General features: G+C 44.4%; 1 protein-coding gene across 1 annotated transcript in view; it reads right to left on the bottom strand.

Annotated features, from left to right (window-relative positions):
- Window positions 1-6,279, bottom strand: part of EIF5B (eukaryotic translation initiation factor 5B) — a 66,041-nt gene that overhangs the window by 59,129 nt on the left and 633 nt on the right. The window lies entirely within an intron of this gene.

Here is a 6,279-nt window from a genome sequence, read left to right as displayed (position 1 = left end):
TTAATAATCTGGCCGGTCACAATAATCTGGCACGCGTGCCTGTGTGTATACTAGAGACCTGATGCACAAAATTAGTGCATGGGTAGGGTCCCTAGGCCTGGCCGGCGATCCAGGCTGATATATGAGGCGACGAGGGAAGCCCCCACCTTGGCCGGCCTGGCACCACCCGTTCACCTGCCCTGCCCTGCCCCCCGTCGCCTCCCTCTGCAGGATGATCTGTGGGGTGATTGGGAGCCCCCGCTGGCACCTGCCTTGGCTGTCCTGGGGCCTGCGGGCTGGGGGCAGCTCCTGTGTTGAGCATCTGCCCCTGGTGGTCAGTGTGCATCATAGTGACCAGTCATTCCACCATTCGGTCGATTTACATATTAGGTTTTTATTAGATAGGTTACCACAAGCAGGTAAAACATTAAGAGCATTATATTAACACTAGAGGCACAGTGCACGAATTCGTGCAAGGGTAGGGTCCCTGGGGGTGGCCTGCAGAGATTGGGCCCCAGCTCGTACCTCCAGCCCTGCAGTCCCGCCTGGCACCCGGCCTTGGCCTGGTGCCGCCCCGTCACCTGCTCCACCATCCCACCTGCGGGGCAATTGATCAAGGCCAGGCCCCTGGCCTGGCTCCCTCAGTGCCTGGGAGCCGGGCGAGCGGCCATGCCCCCTGCTTCTGGTAGCTGTTTGCAGGGCGATCAGCGGGTGATCAGGCCCCTGCTCACACCCGCCGAGGCCTGGCACCACTCGCTCACCTGCTCCACCATGCTGCCACGGTCCATCGGGGCCAGCAGCACTTCCATGGCAGTCCACTGCCAACATCGCATCGCCGATGCCCACCATGTTCCACGCTGCCCCCTGGTGGTCAGCACACATCATAGTGAGCCGTCTAATTCCCAGTCTCCCGGTTGAACTCTTGGTCAAATGACCACCCGAGGGGACAATTTGCATATTAGGCTTTTATTATATAGTGTAGGATGCCCTCAGGTACCTTAAATTGTCCTTGAGTGATTATCAAGCACTTTAAGCACCTGTTGGCCAAACAGTAACGATGGTCAAACAGCTTGGAATATGTCTCGCAAATGCCTAAATCCATTTTAGGAATCCCTAAATCAGCAATTCTCAAAGTAGGTCCCAAAACCTGTTCAAGGAGTCTAAATTAATTCAAGGATCAAAATTATTTTCAAAATAATACTAAGATACTATGAGCCTTTTTTAATTCTCATTTTCTCCCAACTATACAATGGAGTTTTCCAGAGCCACATGATGTATGTTGTTGTAGACAGAATGCACAAGCAGATGAGAAGCTATCTTCTAGTAAGCCAGACAGTCAAGAAATTTGTAAAAATGTTTAATACCACTCTTCTCATCATTTTAAAAGATTAATGTTATTTATTACCTAGAGGCCCAATGCACGACATTTCATGCAAGAATAGGCCTTCCTTTCCCTGGCAGCTGGCACCAGTTTCCCTCCAGCACCCAGGAGCCGGGCCTTTGCTCTGGCTGCCACCTCCCAACTTCACTCCAGGCCGGCCATCGCCATCTTTGTCGTGAAGTGACAGTCAATTTGCATATTCCATCTTTAATAGATAGGCTATGTAATGTGTTTATTTTTAAATTCATAAATACTTTAAGAATATTTTTGTTTAACTTGTAATATGGCAAGTATCAATAGCTATAACCCACACTGACAAAAACATTTTGGGTTCCTTAGTAATTTGGGAGTTTTAGGACCCAAAATTCTCAAAACTGCTATTCCAACCTAACCACTGACACTCAGTTCCTCAGTTCCTTTGTTCTCCTTATAGATTGATGCACGAAGATTCATGCAAGAATAGGCCTTCCTTTCCCTGGCTGCCAGCACCGGTTTCCCATTATTGAAGAATAAGTAATGTACAACTGGTGGGCAAATGACATTAAAAGTAACTACATGAGCCCTAATTGTTTTGGCTCAGTGGATAGAGCGTCGGCCTGGGGACCGAAGGGTCCCAGGTTCGAATCCGGTCAAGGGCATATACCTTGGTTGGGGGCACATCCTCAGTCGGGAGTGTGCAGGAGGCAGCTGAATTGATGTTTCTCTCTCATCAATGTTTCTAACTCTCTATTCCTCTCCCTTTCTCTCTGTCAAAAAAAAAATCAATAAAATATATTTTAAAAAAATAAAAATAAAAGTAACTACATGAGCCCTGGCCAGGCTCAGTTGGTTGGTTGGAGCATAGTCCTATACACCAAAAAGTTTCAGGTTCAATTCCCCAGCCAGGGCACATACCTAGATTGCAGGTTCCATCACTGGTCAGAACATGTAAAGCAGGCAACCAATCGATTTTTCTCTTTCACATCGATGTTTCTCCCTCTCCCCTCGCTTTTTCTCTAAAAATCAATAAAAACATATCCTCAGGTGAGGACTAAAAATAAAAGGGGTTGCATCAGCTCCAGATCTCAATAGAGATCACAATACAGAATAAGACAAGAAAAGTTCATCTGCCTTCTTATTCATTTATGGAAAACTAGAAATTCTTTCCCTCCTGCAACACACCAATTTCCTAAAGTATCAGTGTCGGAACAAGCTAAGAGAACTCTCAGATTAAGCATCTTTTTTTCTGATCTAAAGTATGCAGATAGATACCCCAGAATTCTACTGACTCATGAAATTCTAGTTCCTGAATGACATCTCCACCTCCACAATATATGACTGTGTGATAGGTAAAACAGTATCTTCATTCCCTCTATATTCTTTGGGGAGGTATATGTGTGTGTTGGGGGGTGTGGGGGGGGGAGATATATGGTATTAATCCCACTAGTTATAATGAGATACCATATTCCTTATAACTTGAAAAATATAACTGCCAGATTTGGGGGACCCAACAAAAGGAGGGATACCAGAATGAAGAATTGGATGTTAATTGTGAAAAAGCAGATAATCCAGGTCTTCTCTGCACACATTAGTAAGAAACATTCATCATGTTGTGTAAATGAAAACAGTAGGATATGTCTTGAGAATGCAAGTTTCCATATGATAAGGTCCCATTATGTAAACTGATGACTGGGAAGGTCATAGGAAGAAATGAAAATATTAGCCTTATATTCTGTATAAACTGTAGATGTTAAATACTATTCCTTGTCTCATCAAGAGTTTTCCCAAATGAAAAAAAGTCAGGATCACTTGCTGAATACCCTATATCAAAGCCTCATTCTCAGAATTACACAAGCTGGAACAAAATTCTAGAACTTAGTCTTTAGAAAAAGTTTAGTCATTGGTATAACAAATTAGATACTCAAATGAAATAAAATCTAATTTTAAATGAACAATGACTGGCAAAAAAGTTAAAACAGGGATTAAATATAACACTGTAAGAATTGAAACAGTCAAGTAATTTATGCTCTTTCCAAGAACTGAAAAGTAGCTCAGTGCCTTATCTTGATAACTAATAAACAGCTGCTCATTTCTCACCCAATTCTACTTGGCAAGAAACATGCTCTACTTAGGAGAGCTTGGTTAGGGAAGAGGTGGGATGAATGTAAAATCTTTAAAAGTGGAGATCTTTATACAAGAAAGTAAAACCAGATAATATCTAAATATACTAACCATCAACTAAGCAAATCATAATCTTTTTGCTGGAGGATCTTGACTTGTATTTGGAAAAATAAAAAAAGAAAGAAAGAAAGAAAAGAAAATGCAATAGCATATGCGATGCAAAATAAAACTAGGTATGCCTGTACTATTTAAATATACAAAAGGTCAAAGTAAACTAACCAAATAGTGAAACTTCCCTCTCCCACTCCAAAATATCTAATGTGGAAGACCAAAGTAAAAAGGCCCGGCAATTCTGGTCAAGGGGGACCCTCTGCAAAACCCTAGGATTTCTTACCTACAATTTGAACAGCATCAAGCAAAGGAATCCATGAAGGAAAAATAAGATGAGAAAACCTTTTCAATTACATTGCCACGACTTTCCTTTCAAGGTGAGCCAAAAAATAAAGACTACAGATTAGTCTGAGCTGAGATAAAAACAAAACAAAACAAAAATACTTGCCCTAACCGGTTTGCTCAGTGGATAGAGCATCGGCCTGCAGACTGAAGGGTCCCAGGTTTGATTCCGGTCAAGGGCGTGTACCTTGGTTGCCGGCACATCCCCAGTGGGGGGTGTGCAGGAGGCAGCTGATCGATGTTTCTCACTCACTGATGTTTCTAACTCTCTATCCCTCTCACTTCCTCTCTGTAAAAAATCAATAAAAAACATTTAAAAAAATACTCCCCAAACAAACAGGAGCATTCCTTCTACACTTCCACACCAATCTTTTAACAACAGGCTCCAGTGTTTGCAATTGAAACTTTACATCATCCGTGAAAATCTTTATGACTCAATAAGAGACACAATTTCCTCCAAAAATACAGACAATAAAATTCTCCCCTCTGAATATTTTTTCTATCGTGAGTCTGGAAGATAAAAACTGTAAGTAAAATAACAACATATACATGTACTTCTAAACCTAAAGTACAGAATTCCGTAATCGTGAACCAATTGTTCAAAAAAATCTTTTTAACTAAGAGAATCAGTGAAATTAGAAAGTTGGCTGCACACTTGACAATATTTAAGAAAACACTGTAAATATTCCTTAGGCTTGACGGTGGCATTGCAGTTGTATTTTGTTCTGTTTCTACAGGTTTCTCCCCTCAAGTATTATCTTTCAAATACACCTGAAGAATTTACTCATGAACGGATTCTGAGGTTTGCTCTAAAATATCCAACAAGGGCCCTAGCCGGGTTTGGCTCAAAGAATAGAGCGTGCATTTGTGGACTGAAAGGTCCAAGGGCACATGTCCGGGTTGCGGTCTGGATCCCCTATCGGGGGCGTGCAGGAGGCAGCCATCGATGATTCTCTTATCATTGATGTTTCTCGCTCTCCCTCTCCCTTCCTCCCTGAAATCAAAACAAGGCAGGCCTGGCAGTCTGGCTCAGTGGTTGAGAGTTCACCTATGAACCAGGTCGAAATTTGCTTCCAGGTCAGGGCACATGACAGGGTTGCGGGCTTGATCCCCAGCATGGGGTGTGCAGGAGGCAGCCAACCGATGATTCCCTCATCGATGTTTCTACCTCTCTCTCCCTTCCTCTCTGAAATAAGAATATATATTTTAAAAAATAAAATATCCAACAGGTGGATGAAACAGGACTGACCATGTGATAACAATGGGTGAAGCTGGGTAACTGGTACTCGAAGCTTTTTATACTTACCTATTTTGTGTATACAGTTCAAAGAAAAAAGTATCCTACGCATCAAAACATCCTGTCAAAGACAGGGAAATTTTGTCTCACTAAATCACCCAGAATTCTGCTTTTTTTTTTTTTTTGGTACTTATCCTGTTTGATTAATAATTAAGTCCTATTTTTCAAACCAATTAACTTCCTCCAGTGGACCTGTAAGTGAAAAACAAGCCTCACTCTGGTATCTTTTAATTCCACTCATCAACTAGATGAGTGCTAGGTGAGGAAACGATCTAGAATTCCTACTACTTATAATTAGTGATCTTATTTTAACTTCAACGCCACACGTCCGTTTTGAGTCAGAATGATGAACTACCACGGGTTGTTTCGTATTGGAACTAAGTTTGTGAGTGGTATACAAAGGCGGAAAGTAACAGATGCTGTTCCCTCCCAGGAAGCAAACTCATCCGACGAGAAAAGAATCAACACAATGTGACACAGAAAAGTGACCGAAATCTCGGGGTGCTCCCTCCCTCCCCCCAAAGCCTTTCAAGTGGTGAGAAAGGAGCGACCCTGGTTGGTCGGTTTCCTCTCCGCCTCCTTTCTTGGGGGAGGTGCTAGAGAGCAAAGAAACCATCGAAAGACTGGCCGGAAGAAGGAAAGCGAAAAGCATGGAGTCCGGGCCACCAGCCCTGAAATAATCGAGAACGGTACCCACCAAATTAGATGAACTCAGGGGGAGGTGAGTGCAAAGCGCCCCCAACGCACCTGAGGCTCCCAGGTGGGAACACCGGCTACGGGCAGGGCTGCTTCGAGCTCCCTTCGCCCCCCAGTGCTCGCAGGTACAAAGGCGCACAGAACTCCTCCTGAGCCTCGCCTCGAGCGGCGCCCCCAAAAACGCCGACCACCCTGACCACGCCGGGAGCCCCGAAACCACTGCCCCGCTTCTCAGGCCAGAGGCCCCTCTTTTCCTGCCCGGGCAAGGGGCAGAAGTAGGACTGAGTCTGGCTCGGGGAGCCCGCCAGCCGCCGAGGCCCTCCGCGCCTGCCCGGAACCGGGGTCTCGGGCCCGCGGCGCCCACTCAGGGCCC

The sequence above is a fragment of the Myotis davidii genome, unplaced genomic scaffold (assembly GCF_000327345.1).
Source record: "Myotis davidii unplaced genomic scaffold, ASM32734v1 scaffold1011, whole genome shotgun sequence".
NCBI classification, from domain to species: Eukaryota; Metazoa; Chordata; class Mammalia; order Chiroptera; family Vespertilionidae; genus Myotis; species Myotis davidii.
The sequence above is the reverse complement of the archived record's forward strand: the minus strand, read 5'-3'. Positions and strand labels throughout refer to the sequence as shown.